The following is a 15,729-nucleotide window of genomic DNA, read 5'->3' as shown; positions in this document are numbered from 1 at the left end:
ACCTCAGATATGCAGATGACACCACCCTTATGGCATAGAGTGAAGAGGAACTAAAGAGCCTGTTGAAGAAAGTGAAAGAGGAGAGTGAAAAAGTTGGCTTAGAGCTCAACATTCAGAAAACTAAGATCATGGCATCTGGTCCCATCACCTCATGGGAAATAGATGGGGAAACAGTGGAAACAGTGTCAGACTTTATTCTGGGGGGCTCCAAAATCAACGCAGATGGTGACTGCAGCCATGAAATTAAAAGACGCTTACTCGTTGGAAGGAAAAGTTATGACCAACCTAGACAGCATATTAAAAAGCAGAGACATAACTTAGCCAACAAAGGTCCGTCTGGTCAACGCTATGGTTTTTCCAGTGGTCATGTATGGATGTGAGAGTTGGACTGTGAAGAAAGCTGAGCACCAAAAAATTGATGCTTGAACTATGGTGTTGGAAAAGACTCTCCAGAGTCCCTTGGACTGCAAGGAGATCAAACCAGTCCATCCTAAAGGAGATCAGTCCTGGGTGTTCACTGGAAGGACTGATGCTGAAGCTGAAACTCCAATACTCTGGCCACCTCATGCGAAGAGTTGACTCATTGGAAAAGACCCCGATGCTGGGAGGGATTGGGGGCAGGAGGAGAAGGGGATGACAGAGGATGAGATGGCTGGATGGCATCACCGACTCAATGGGCATGAGTTTGAGTAAACTCCGGGAGTTACTGATAGACAGGGAGGCCTGGCATGCTGCGATTCATGGGGTCGCAAAGACTCGGACACAACTGAGCAACTGAACTGAACTGAACTGAACTGTTGCTTGGCATCAAAGGCAGATGCAACTGTGGAAGTGTGTAGCAAAATGAAATGAAATGAAATCAAAACATGAGTTATTTAGCCATAAAACTAGGAAGAAAGTTCTCTAGGAGGCAGAAAATGTCAGGAAGCTTGTAAAGAGAAAGGAGCTCAAAAAGTGACACCAACTCTTTGCTGCATCTACTGCGAGAATGAAGACCATTCTCAGCAATCAGACTGTCGACATCCCAGAAAATGTCGACATTACCTTGAAGGGACGGACAGTTATTGTGAAGGGCCCCAGAGGCACCCTGCGGAGGGACTTCAATCATATCAATGTAGAACTCGGTCTCCTTGGAAAGAAAAAGAAGAGGCTCTGTGTTGACAAATGGTGGGGAAACAGAAAGGAACTGGCCACTGTTCGCACAATCTGTAGCCACGTACAGAACATGATCAAGGGTGTTACACTAGGCTTCCGTTACAAGATGAGGTCGGTGTACGCCCACTTCCCCATCAACGTTGTTATTCAGGAGAATGGTTCTCTTGTGGAAATCCGAAATTTTTTGGGTGAAAAATACATACGCAGGGTTCAAATGAGGCCAGGGGTTGCCTGTTCAGTATCTCAAGCCCAGAAAGATGAGTTGATTCTTGAAGGAAATGACATTGAACTTGTGTCAAATTCAGCTGCTTTGATTCAGCAAGCCACCACAGTTAAAAACAAGGATATCAGAAAATTTTTGGATGGTATCTATGTTTCTGAAAAAGGAACAGTTCAGCAGGCTGATGAATAAGATCTCAGTGATCCTGCTTCAGAAACAAGATAGCAGATGGTTCTGTGGACTCAGTTGTGATATTTTAAAGAGACAATAAAAACTCTTGATTTGAAAAAAAAAAAAAAAAGTGACACCAATAAGTTCGACAAACACTCCTGGGGTCACCCAAGAACTAAGCATATATGTGGACACGACCCTAAACATACTATCAGGTTCCCAAAGTTAGCACTCAGTGGTGCATATGCAGGAAAGATGGAAACAGAAGTTTTAAAAACTAGACACCAGAATTTTAGTGCACAGAAGGTAGGCTGAAACTTACGACCTGAACCTAAAAGGCCAAATGCCTACTTTAAAAAGCACCCCCAATATCACTCTGAAATAGGTCACTTTCCTATTATGCATAGTATGCTAAAAATAAAAGGCGGGGTTGTTTTTTTTTTTTTTTTTTGCGGGGGGCGGGGGTAGGGGGGAGACATACAGAATGTCCCATTGTTACTGGGAAATTTTTCTTCCTAGCCCCCGGGTGGAGGTTGGAAGGAAGTTTTTTTCAGGAGCAGATTAAGTTGGAGTCTTTTCTCCTGATTGTTATGGTTGTTTGGACGGATGCGTGTGCTTTCATTTTGAGGCAAAGTAGTGAAATGTTTTCACGTTATGAAGAAAAGAATTGACTGCTTTTGAGTCGACCTTACATGCTGGACCCCCATTCACACACAGCACGAAATAAGTCAGGTTCTTTACAAATGGTATTTTGATAGATGCTGGATTGTTAATCTGTGCCATATTTGTGCCCACTCTTTTAAGAACAATGTAGCATTATGTTCATTTGGATAAATTGTGATTTGACAACTGATTTCAATAAAACATTTGCTTCACTTAAAAAAAATAAAATAAAAAAATAAAAAATAAAAAGCACCCCCAATCCCTCAAATAAAGTACCAACAACATTCTCCACAGGACTCAAATGAGACAGTATCAAAGTTTTACTGCAACAGAAATGTTACAAAAGGAAAAAAGTGCCTAATATACAAATCCAAATCACTCGACATATGAAGAAAAATCTCAGTAACTCAACAAAGGAAAGGACAACCTACAGACAGCAAACTCGAGATGACACAAATGCTGGAATCTTCAGGTAAAGATTTTAAGGCAGCTATTATAACCATGCTGCAAGAAGTGAGAAAGAAATAAAAAAAGGAAGCAAGAAGACTAATCTTAGTGGGAAAAAAATTAAAGCATTAGCAAAGAAGTAAGGTTGATTATACCATTGTGTGTGTACCTGTGTGGTGTATAAAACAAAATTAAAATTAAAGACTAAAAAATGCAATAGAAAGTAAAATCCAAAATTCTCTGGAGAGGCTCAACTGCAGAATGGAGGTAAGAGAGAAAGAGAGTCAGTGAACCTGAAGATTGAGCAATAGAAACTATTCAATTTGACAAACAGAAAAGTTATAGGGGGAAAAAACAAAAAATGGATTAACAGAGCCAATGGGACAATATCAAAAGGTCTAACATTCATGTCACCAGAGTCCCAAAATGAGAAAATAGAGAGTAGCATGCAAAAAAACATAATTTAAAGGAATAGCAGCAAAAGCTTAGCAAATATGGTGAAACATACACACTTACAATTTCAGGAGAACCAATGAACTTCAAACAACATAAATTCAAGGAAATCTATACCCAGATATAACACAACCAAATTACTGAAAACCAAAGAAAATTTTAAAATCTTGAAAGTAGCCAAGGAAAAACAGTATTTCACTTAGGAGAACAACAATTCCAGTGACTCAAGTGGGTTTCTCATCAGAAACCATGAAAGGCAGAAACAGTGAAGTACATTTTTGAGTGCTGAAAGACAAAGACTGTAATTTAAAAATTCCTGTCCAGAAAAAAATATCCTCTAAGAATGAAGAGGAAATTAAGACATTCTTAAAGGAAAATGAAGAATATCTTCCACTAACAGACTTCCTTTAAATTGTTTTCTTGTATGTCAATTTTGTATTCCTCTTTTTCTTTTTATCCAAATTTTAGGCAGAAACTCTCTTTACCTGAATCATTTTCCATTCTTAACCTGGAACCCTTGGCAATGGATGAAAGTGAAAGCTAAAATTGAACCAATCTATATTATACTATCAAAGGAGTTATGAATTAGCATAGCAATTGTATCACAAACAATAGATACAAGACTTTGTGACAGGTATCACTTGAAGTCAGATATCTCAGATCAGCCACTAAGGTATCAAGATGTGATATCAGCAACTATCATTTATAAAGAAGACACAAAAAAGTGCTAATCATTCTCTCAGTTAAATGTCTCAGTTCAGTTCAGTTGCTTAGTCGTGTCTGACTCTTTGCGACCCCGTGAATCACAGCACACCAGGCCTCCCCATCCATCACCAACTCTTGGAGTCTACTCAAACTCACGCCCATCAAGTCGGTGACGCCATCCAGGCATCTCATCCTCTGTCGTCCCCTTCTCCTGCCCCCGATCCCTCCCAGCATCAGGGTCTTTTCCAAGGAGTCAACTCTTTGCATCAGGTGGCCAAAGTATTGGAGTTTCAGCTTCAGCATCAGTCCTTCCAATGAACACCCAGGACTGATCTCCTTTAGGATGGACTGGTTCGATCTCCTTGCAGTCCAAGGGACTCTGGAGAGTCTTCTCCAACACCATAGTTCAAGCATCAATTTTTCGGCGCTCAGCTTTCTTCACAGTCCAACCCTCACATCCATACATGACCACTGGTGTGTGAGATGAGTAAAATTGTGCGGTAGTTTGAGCATTCTTTGGGATTGCCTTTCTTAGGGATTGGAATGAAAACTGACCTTTTCCAGTCCTGTGGCCACTGCTGAGTTTTCCAAATTTGCTGGCATGTTGATTGAGTGCAGCACTTTCACAGCATCATCTTTCAGGATTTGAAATAGCTCAACTGGAATTCCATCACCTCCACTAGCTTTGTTCGTACTGATGCTTTCTAAGGCCCACTTGACTTCCTTCACATTCCAGGATGTCTGACTCTAGGTGAGTGATCACACCACCGTGATTATCTGGGTTGTGAAGATCTTTTTTGTACAGTTCTTCTGTGTATTCTTGCCACCTATTCTTACTATCTTCTGCTTCTGTTAGGTCCATACCATTTCTGTCCTTTATTGAGCCCATTTTTGCATGAAATGTTCCCTTGGTTATCTCTAATTTTCTTGAAGAGATCTCTAGTCTTTCCCATCCTGTTGTTTTCCTCTGTATCTTTGCACTGATCGCTGAGGAAGGCTTTCTTATCTCTCCTTGCTGTTCTTTGGAACTCTGCATTCAAATGGGAATATCTTTCCTTTTCTCCTTTGCTTTTCACTTCTCTTCGTTTCACAGCTATTTGTAAGGCCTCCTCAGACAACCATTTTGCCTTTTTGCATTTCTTTTCCATGGGGATGGTCTTGATCCCTGTCTCCTGTACAATGTCACGAACCTCCGTCCATAGTTCATCAGGCTCTCTGTCTATCAGATCTAGTCCCTTAAATCTATTTTGCACTTTCACTTTATAGTCATAAGGGATTTGATTTAGGTCATACCTGATGGTCTAGTGGTTTCCCCTACTTTCTTCAGTTTAAGTCTGAATTTAGCAATAAGAAGTTCATGATCTGAGCCACAGTCAGCTCCCAGTCTTGTTTTTGCTGACTGTATAGAGCTTCTCCATCTTTGGCTGCAGAGAATGTAATCAATCTGATTTCGATGTTGACCATCTGGTGATGTCCATGTGTAGAGTCTTCTCTTGCATTGTTGGAAGAGGGTGTTTGCTATGACCAGTTAAATGTCTCAGCAGCAACCTTAAAAGGGAAGCATCACTACTCCCATTTAAGAAGTGGGATATCTAACCCTCAGGATAGTTATCTATTGTTATAGATAACAAATTTGCTAATAGCTAAGCAAATTTCCAAAGTCAGAGGCTGCGGCCCAGAGGAGCAACCCTACGTCCAAGGAGCGGCTGCTGTGGGGCACAGGAGGACGGAGAGGAGCTACTCCCCGTTCAAGGTCAGGCGGGGCGGCCGTGAGGAGATACCCCTCGTTCAAGGTAAGGAACAGCGGCTGTGCTTTGCTGGAGCAGCCGTAAAGAGATACCCCATGTCCAAGTTAAGAGAAACCCAAGTAAGACGGTAGGTGCTGCGAGAAGGCATCAGAGGGCAGACACTGAAACCATAATCACAGAAAACTGCCAATCTGCTCACATGGACCACAGCCTTGTCTAAGTCAATGAAACTAAGCCATGCCGTGTGGGGCCACCCAAGACAGACGGGTCATGGTGGAGAGGTCTGACAGAATGTGGTCCACTGGAGAAGGGAATGGCAAACCACTTCAGTATTCTTGCCTTGAGAACCCCACGAACAGTATGAAAAGGCAAAATGATAGGACACTGAAAGAGGAACTCCCCAGGTCGGTAGGTGCCCAATATGCTACTGGAGATCAGTGGAGAAATAACTCCAGAAAGAATGAAGGGATGGAGCCAAAGCAAAAAAAAAAAAAAATACCCAGTTGTGGATGTGACTGGTAATAGAAGCAAGGTCCAACACTGAGCAATATCACATAGGAACCTGGAATGTTAGGTCCATGAATCAAGGCAAATTGGAAGTGGTCAAACAGGAGATGGCAAGAGTGAATGTTGACATTCTAGGAATCAGTGAACTAAAATGGACAGGAATGGGTGAATTTAACTCAGATGACCATTATATCTACTACTGTGGGCAGGACTCCCTTAGAAGAAATGGAGTAACCATCATGGTCAACAAAAGAGTCCGAAATGCAGTACTTGGATGCAATCTCAAAAATGACAGAATGATCTCTGTTCGTTTCCAAGGCAAACCATTCAATATCACGGTAATCCAAGACTATGCCCCAACCAGTAACGCTGAAGAAGCTCAAGTTAAACAGTTCTATGAAGACCTACAAGACCTTTTAGAACTAACACCCAATAAAGATGTCCTTTTCATTATAGGGGACTGGAACGCAAAAGTAGGAAGTCAAGAAACACCTGGCGTAATGGGCAAATTTGTCCTTGGAGTACGGAATGAAGCAGGGCAAAGGCTAACAGAGTTTTGCCAAGAGAATGCACTGGTCATAGTAAACACCCTCTTCCAACAACACAAGAGAAGACTCTACCTATGGACAACACCAGATGGTTGACACCAAAAACAGATTGACTATATTCTTTGCAGCCAAAGATGGAGAAGCTCTATACAGTCAGCAAAAACAAGACCAGGAGTTGACTGTGGCTCAGATCATGAACTTCTTATTGCCAAATTCAGACTTAAACTGAACAAAGTAGGGAAAACCACTAGACCATCAGGTATGACCTAACAAATCCCTTATGATTATACAGTGAAAGTGAGAAATAGATTTAAGGGACTAGATCTGATAGACAGAGAGCCTGATGAACTATGGACGGAGGTTTGTGACATTGTACAGGAGACAGAGATCAAGACCATCCCCATGGAAAAGAAATGCAAAAAGGCAAAATGGTTGTCTGAGGAGGCCTTACAAATAGTTGAGAAAAGAAGAGAAGTGAAAAGCAAAGGAGAAAAGGAAAGATATTCCCATTTGAATGCAGAGTTCCAAAGAACAGCAAGGAGAGATAAGAAAGCCTTCCTCAGCAATCAATGCAAAGAAATAAAGGAAAACAACAGGATGGGAAAAACTAGAGATCTCTTCAAGAAAATTAGAGATACCAAGGGAACATTTCATGCAAAGATGGGTTCGATAAAGGACAGAAATGGTATGGACCTAACAGAAGCAGAAGATAGTAAGAATAGGTGGCAAGAATACACAGAAGAACTGTACAAAAAAGATCTTCACAACCCAGATAATCACGATGGTGTGATCACTCACCTAGAGTCAGACATCCTGGAATGTGAAGGAAGTCAAGTGGGCCTTAGAAAGCATCACTACGAACAAAGCTAGTGGAGGTGATGGAATTCCAGTTGAGCTATTTCAAATCCTGAAAGATGATGCTGTGAAAGTGCTGCACTCAATCAACATGCCAGCAAATTTGGAAAACTCAGCAGTGGCCACAGGACTGGAAAAGGTCAGTTTTCATTCCAATCCCTAAGAAAGGCAATCCCAAAGAATGCTCAAACTACCGCACAATTGCACTCATCTCACCCGCTGGTAAAGTAATGCTCAAAATTCTCCAAGCCAGGCTTCAGCAATACGTGAACCGAGAAGTTCCAGATGTTCAAGCTGGTTTTAGAAAAGGCAGCAGAACCAGAGATCAAATTGCCAATATCTACTGCATCATCGAAAAAGCAAGAGAGTTCCAGAAAAACATCTATTTCTGCTTTATTGACTACGCCAAAGCCTTCGACTGTGTGGATCACAATAAACTGTGGAAAATTCTGAAAGAGGTGGGAATACCAGACCACCTGACCTGCCTCTTGAGAAACCTGTATGCAGGTCAGAAAGCCAGGTCAGAAAGCAACAGTTAGAAGTGGACATGGAACAACAGACTTGTTCCAAATAGGAAAAGGAGTACATCAAGGCTGTATATTGTCACCCTGCTTATTTAACTTATATGCAGAGTACATCATGAGAAATGCTGAGCTGGAAGAAGCACAAGCTGGAATCAAGATTGCCGGGAGAAATATCAATAACCTCAGATATGCAGATGACACCACCCTTATGGCATAGAGTGAAGAGGAACTAAAGAGCCTCTTGATGAAAGTGAAAGAGGAGAGTGACAAAGTTGGCTTAGAGCTCAACATTCAGAAAACTAAGATCATGGCATCTGGTCCCATCACCTCATGGGAAATAGATGGGGAAACAGTGGAAACAGTGTCAGACTTTATTCTGGGGGGCTCCAAAATCACTGCAGATGGTGATTGCAGCCATGAAATTAAAAGACGCTTACTCGTTGGAAGGAAAGTTATGACCAACCTAGACTGCATATTAAAAGCAGAGACGTTACTTAGCCAACAAAGGTCCATCTGGTCAACGCTATGGTTTTTCCAGTGGTCATGTATGGATGTGAGAGTTGGACTGTGAAGAAAGCTGAGTGACGAAAAATTGATGCTTTTGAACTGTGGTGTTGGAGAAGACTCTTGGCGGTCCCTTGGACTGCAAGGAGATCCAACCAGTCCATCCTAAAGGAAATCAGTCCTGGGTGTTCATTGGAAGGACTGATGCTGAAGCTGAAACTCCAATACTTTGGCCACCTCATGCGAAGAGTTGACTCCTTGGAAAAGACCCCGATGCTGGGAGGGATTGGGGGCAGGAGGAGAAGGGGATGACAGAGGATGAGATGGCTGGATGGCATCACCGACTTGATGGGCATGAATTTGAGTAAACCCCAGGAGTTTGTGATATACAGGGAGGCCTGGCGTGCTGATTCATGGGGTCGCAAAGAGTCGGACACAACTGAGTGACTGAACTGAACTGAACTGAAACAAATTTCCAAATATAATGCAGCAAGGTAAGTGGGAGTCATAATTCAAACTCAGGTCTATCTTGCAGCCTACAGCACACTGTATCCTGTGTCTGCATCTCTTTCCTCATTTGCTTAATCATAAAATCCAACAAATAAACTTGTTTACATCTTCCATGGCCTCTATGCTACATCAGATGTTATTAACCTCCCCTCTTAAGATACTGTTCTCTCCAGACTCTTTTTTTCCAAATGTTTCTCCGTAGTCTTTGTTGTTGTTCACTTGCTAGGCCATGTCTGACTTGAGATTCCATGGACCATGTGCCTGCCAGGCTTCTCTATCCAAGACATTTCCCAGGCAAGAATACTGGAGTGGGTTGCCATTTCTTTCTCCAGTCTTTTTCTATGGCCACCGCTTAAATATTTTACAAGCATCATTTCACAGCTTTTCCTTTTTACTCCAGCTCTCCCTGAATAAAATCATCCATTCCCAAGACTTCATCAATCACTCCCATTTTGATAAATGAAAAGAAGCAGCACAGTCTGTTTATAACTGCTTTAAAACATCAACCTTGGATGTTTCACCTCAAAATTAACATGCCCAAAATTTAAGTGACTACCTTTATCCAACTTAAGGCCTATAACAGAAATCTGGACCTGTATTTGCCATCTATATACTAAAACTGTATAAAATTACTAAAAATGGAGAAAAATTCATCATGGACACAGACAGCTCATAAAAGAATTAAAACTGAACAGAAAACATAAAGTAGCATTTGCATACTGAAATACAGATAAAATTATATGATGTTGGAGATTTGCTTCAAAGTTATAAAGAGAAAATTTAGATACAGATTAAGTATTGCAAGGCAGGCTATAAGTCAATAATTATAGAAACTATAAAATGGGTACAAAAATATTCATTATATTATTGTTGACTTTTATGTGCACATTCAATATCCTATAATAAAAATTTATGGAAGAAACAACAAGGAATGCTTGATTTCACAAATGATCAAATGCAAAAAAAAAAAAGTCATATTTCAATGGTTTTTTTTCCCTGCTACTTTGGACAGCAAAAACATGGCAATAATAAAACCACCCCATGAAATGGATGTGTACACATAATCCAGTGTACAAATTCAACTTTATTCAACATTCAACTTTAAACTATTGATAATATAAGAAAATATTCATTATATTACTCAATAATGGAAAAAGTTTAAAGGTTTCTTATCTAATAAAAAGATATTAAGAAAACTAGTATATTTACACAATTGAATATTCAATTCAATTCAATTCAATATATTTATTCAATTCAAAGCTACAGATGAAAAGAAAACATGCATTCAAATCTAGGTGTGGAATGCAAATACTGGACAACACAATGTGGGGCAGAGTGACTTCAACAACCCAGATTTTCAAAAGGCAGGGACACATCCCTCTTAGGCCCTTCCTCAACCCTGTCTTGAAAATGAAGGAGACGACAAGCCATTCTGAACCATACAGACAAGGACACACCCTAAGAATGGTGGACTAACTACACCTTCAGACTGTTGGAGGGAAGAATAATAAACTTCCAAATCATTTAAGGAAGTGTTACATGCAGCCAAAGCCAAATCTAACTATCAGGTCGGTACAAAAGTAACTGCAGTTTCAGCCACGAATTTTAAACCATTATAACTAGGCTCAAACACATCTTTATTAAGCAAAATAGGAACCAGTACAATCAAGACGTTTTTGCCAATAAGAAGTAAGTTTGTTTATTATTCCCGTAGCATAAAAATCCATGCTTCTGGATTGGAGGAACTCTTGGAAAGCCATTTTCTGCCTCCCGCTGGTTGTGGAAGCGTTTTGCCTGCAAAAAGTTATCAAGATGCTTGAAGAACTGGTAGTTGGTTAGCACGGGGTCAGGTGAATAATGCTGGATGAGGAAAACTTCATAGCCCAATTTCTTCAACTTCTGAAGCGTTGGTTGAGCGATATGAGGATGGACATTGTTGAGAAAAAGAACTGGGCCCTTTCTGTTGACCAATGCCAGCTGCAGGCATTGCAGTTTTCAGTTCATCTCATCTATTTAATGAGCATACGTCTCATATGTAATGGTTTTACCAGGATTCAGAAAGCTATTAGATCATCAGATGGGCAGCAGACCACCAAATACAGACCCTGACCTTTTTTGGATGAAAATGTGACTTTGCGAAGTGCTTTGGAGATTCTCGGTCCAACAACTGAGCTGGTTGTCACTGGTTGTCATATAAAACCCTCTTTTCATCACATATCGCAATCTAATCTAGAAATGGTTCATTGTTGTTGAGTACAGTAAGAGAAGATAACATTTCAAAACAATGATTTTTCTGATTTGCAGTCAGCTCAAGAGGCACTCACTTATCAACTTTTTTCACCTTTCCAATCTACTTCAAATGCCAAATGACCGTAGAATGGTCAACGTCTCCTGTAGTTTTCACAGGATCAGCTTTCATGACTGCTCTCAATTGGTCGTTGTTAACTCCCAATGGCCAACCACTATGTCCATCTTCAAGGCTCTTATCTCCTTTGCAAAAAAATTTTTTTCCATTTATTTTTATTAGTTGGAGGCTAATTACTTTACATCATTGCAGTGGTTTTTGTCATACATTGAAATGAATTAGCCATGGATTTACATGTATTCCCCATCCCGGTCCCCCCTCCCACCTCCCTCTCCACCCGATCCCTCTGGGTCTTCCCAGTGCACCAGGCCCGAGCACTTGTCTCATGCACCCAACCTGGGCTGGTGATCTGTTTCACCCTAGATAATATACATGTCTCGATGCTGTTCTCTTGAAACATCCCACCCTCGCCTTCTCCCAGAGTTCACAAGTCTGTTCTATACATCTGAGTCTCTTTTTCTGTTTTGCATATAGGGTTATTATTACCATCTTTCTAAATTCCATATGTATGTGTTAGTATACTGTAATGGTCTTTATCTTTCTGGCTTACTTCGCTCTGTATAATGGGCTCCAGTTTCATCCATCTCATTAGAACTGATTCAAATGAATTCTTTTTAATGGCTGAGTAATATTCCATGGTGTATATGTATTCCATGTCCTGGCTATTATAAACAGTGCTGCGATGAACATTGGGGTGCAAGTGTCTCTTTCAGATCTGGTTTCCTCGGTGTGTATGCCCAGAAGTGGGATTGCTGGGTCATATGGCAGTCTCCTTTGCAAAATTTCTTGAAGCATCTCAGCACTGTCCATTAACTAGTAGTTCCTGGGCCAAATGCTACTGTTGATGTTGTAAGTCGTTCTCTGCTACTTTATGACTCATTTTAAACTCAAAAAATAACTCAAATTTGCTTTTTGTTTAGCATCACTCAAATTTGCTTTTTGTTTAGCATCATTTCTATAGTCTAACATAAAATAAACAGTAGGCAATAAGCATTAGCAAAAAAAGTGGAAAATGTGCATTAAAACGATGTATAACATAACCACATGTATTCCAATATGAAACAGCAGATTTCAACAATGTAAAACCGAAATTTCTTTTACACCAGCCTAAATGACTCACCAGTCTATTCACATGACAGTTAAGTAAACTTCCTAAAACTTAAAGTACATATTCCTCTGATTTTTTAACCTGTCACTTTTTAAAATATTAAAATCAAAACAAAATCTGAATTCCTAATAGAACTTAAGAAATTCTACACGAAACTCTCATCTCACTTTTCTCACATTACCCTCCTGCCCTTTCTCAAACATAACCAATTCATTCCTAATTCAGGGCCTCTGTTCTTGCTCCCTCCTCTTGCAATGCTTTTCCTCAGAAATTCATGGACTCTCTCCCTCACTTCACTTCTTCAGAGATATTCCTGACCACTCTAAAACACACTCAGACACGCACAAGCAACACCACCCCTACAGACACACAATTTTATTACTTTAGCCAGATTTTCCCCCTAGCTTTACTGAGATATAACTTACAACACTGTGTAAGTTAAGGTGTACAATGTGATGACTTGATCTAAGTATATATTGTTAAATGATTACCACACATTATTTTGTGTGTGGTGAGAACATTTCAGATATACTCTCTAAGCAAATTTCAAGTATATAATGCGGTACTGTTAATCATGGTCACCATGCTACACATTATAACCCCAAAACGCATTTATATTAAAACTGCTGATTTTTATTCTTTGATCAACATATCCCAATTTCCTCCACCACTCAACCCCTGGTAACCATTCATCTACACTCTGTTCCTATGAGTTCAACTTTTTTGGATTTCATACATAAATGAGATGATGCAATATTTGTCTTTCTCTGTCTGATTTATTTCAATGCCCTAGACTGCCAATAATACTAAACATTAGGCAAGAACTAAACTTTACAAAAATATGGAGCAACTTTAAGTTAAATGCCAAGACTTCACTCCCTATAAAGTCACTTATATGTTCTATTAATAGTTACATCACAGATATTCAAATAAAAAGATAAAATAGTAAGCTATTCTGCAAGAAAAGCAAGGGTAAAATATCACAGAATAAGGCCCATTCATATGCAAGAATACTTTGGTTAATTAATCATAATGAGGCAGAATATCAGAGTCCAAATCCCAACTCTACCAGAAAGTAGTGATGAGCAAACTGGGCAAAGCGGTTGCCCTTCTGTTCATGTGAACCAGTGGCTTTCTGTTCAAGGAGCTATGAAGTGGAAAGTAGTAAAACTTTCTTTGGAATATCAAATCTTCACTGAAAAGTAACAATTAATCGACTATCAGAATGAAATGAACTCTATTTAGAATTTAAAAGTTTCATATTATCCATGGTAATGGTAATAGTAAAAGTATTTTCTAAATTATTATCCAGAGCAAGGAATTACTTTAATATAGCTGAACTTTACTATTTATAATATAAATACTTAATATGCTGACAAGACATTAAGCTACTGGAAATGGAGACCTGAAATTTCTGTGTTTCTTTTTATTTTTAATTGGAGGATAATTACTTTACAATATTTTGATGGTTTCTTCCATACATCAACACAAATCAGCCATAAGTATATATATGGCTCCTCACTCCTCAACCTCCCTCCAACCCCCCTCCCAACTCCACCCCTCTAGGTTGTCACAGAGCACCAGCTTTGGGTTCCCTGGTCATATAGTCTGTGTTCTTTCTTAATGAAAATTATTTTCAGTAATTTTCTAGGTGTACTGTTTTTTAATGAAACAAAATAGAGGAAGCCAATTAGTTAAAACTGCTTAAGAGATGTTTACTTTCCTTTAAAAAATAAGTTTATGACCGATACCTTTACACACTAGGTATTTTAAATTAATCCTAATTTAGAAATTTATGCTAAATTTTCTCAATATTTAGAACTATATATCATTTAGTCTGGGGGGAAAAAAAGAAATGTTTATAAATTAAATACAAGCACTCTATTAACTTTTTTTGGAGGGGGAATTGGGGGGCTTCCCAGGCAGCATTGTTGGTAAAGAATCTGCTTGCCAGTGCATAAGACACACAAGAGATGCAAGTTCAATCCCTGGGTTGGGAAGAGCCTCTGGAGTAGGAAAATGGCACCACTCCAGTATTCTTGCCTAGAAAAATCCATGGACCAAGGAACCTGGTGGGCTACAGTCCATGAGGGTTGCAAGTTGGACACGACTGCGTATACATGCACTTCACTTCATTAACTTTTAAGTATGACCATTTTAAAACATACACAAATGCAGAGAGACCACTACAATCAACAATTGTCAACACATGGCTTATCTTGCTTCATCCATACCTGCAGCCACGCCCAAGAATACTGGAAGGGGCAGCCTATCCCTTCTCCAGCAGATCTTCCCAACCCAGGAATCAAACCAGGGTCTTCTGCACTGCAGGTGGACCCTTGTTATGTAGGTGGGAAGCATACAAAGTGGATTATCCTAAAGCAAATCTCAACATTTCATCCATAAATACTTATTATAGATCTCTTAAAAAGGATAAGGACTATTTTTTAAAATAAAAATACCACCTTATTCCTTAGAATGTAACTATAGTTTCTTAATTATTAAATTATTTAGACAATGTCCTCAATTTTCATGGGGAAGAAAAAACTTTTTTTGACAGTTTGTTCAAACCAGTATACAAAGAAGACCCATACATATCACATTTTGTTACCACATGTCTCTTTTAATCTATGGATTTCTCCCTTTTTTCTTCCAATTTATTTACTGAAGAAAAAAAAAAAAAAACAAGAAAACTGTACTATAATTTCCCACATTCTGTATTTTGCTAACTGTATTGTACTCTGAACATATTTCCTGAAAATTAGAATTACCTAGAGGGTTGCACAGATCCAGATTTTATTTTACCAAAAGAACATCACAGTTTTGTTTACTCTCCCCACCCCCCACGCCACCACACACACACACACACACACACACACACATATACACACACACAAGAACACACAGGGTAGCTATGCTCTCTTTTCTGAGATGTCAAGGTGAATCAGGAGGACTATTCATATTAAAAAAAAAAGCAGGGTAATTGTTTGAATCTATCCTTCTATTTATTATCAGAATAATTAGCTAGTATATGCCAAAAGTGACTGGTATGGCTTTTTTCTTTGACATACCATTAGGAACATTATGAATACAATTTTACGTAATGCCATTATGAATATATTTTGCACTTTAATTACTATATTTTCTCATTTAACCTGTAAACTGGTTATTCATAACCACTATCCCTCGTGTATACACCATTTGTATGAGCTCTCATTTTCATATTAAATATATTAAAATTTCTAT

General features: G+C 39.3%; 1 protein-coding gene and 1 pseudogene across 1 annotated transcript in view; one reads left to right on the top strand and one right to left on the bottom strand.

The window, feature by feature from the left end:
* The window catches only part of ASXL2 (ASXL transcriptional regulator 2), a 124,564-nt gene that overhangs the window by 79,899 nt on the left and 28,936 nt on the right, over window positions 1-15,729 (bottom strand). The gene's annotated exons all lie outside the window — the stretch shown is intronic.
* On the top strand, window positions 969-1,677 carry LOC110150762 (large ribosomal subunit protein uL6 pseudogene; annotated as a pseudogene).

Source organism: Odocoileus virginianus, chromosome 2 (genome assembly GCF_023699985.2).
Source record: "Odocoileus virginianus isolate 20LAN1187 ecotype Illinois chromosome 2, Ovbor_1.2, whole genome shotgun sequence".
NCBI lineage: Eukaryota > Metazoa > Chordata > Mammalia > Artiodactyla > Cervidae > Odocoileus > Odocoileus virginianus.
This window is presented reverse-complemented; position numbering and strand designations above follow the sequence as displayed.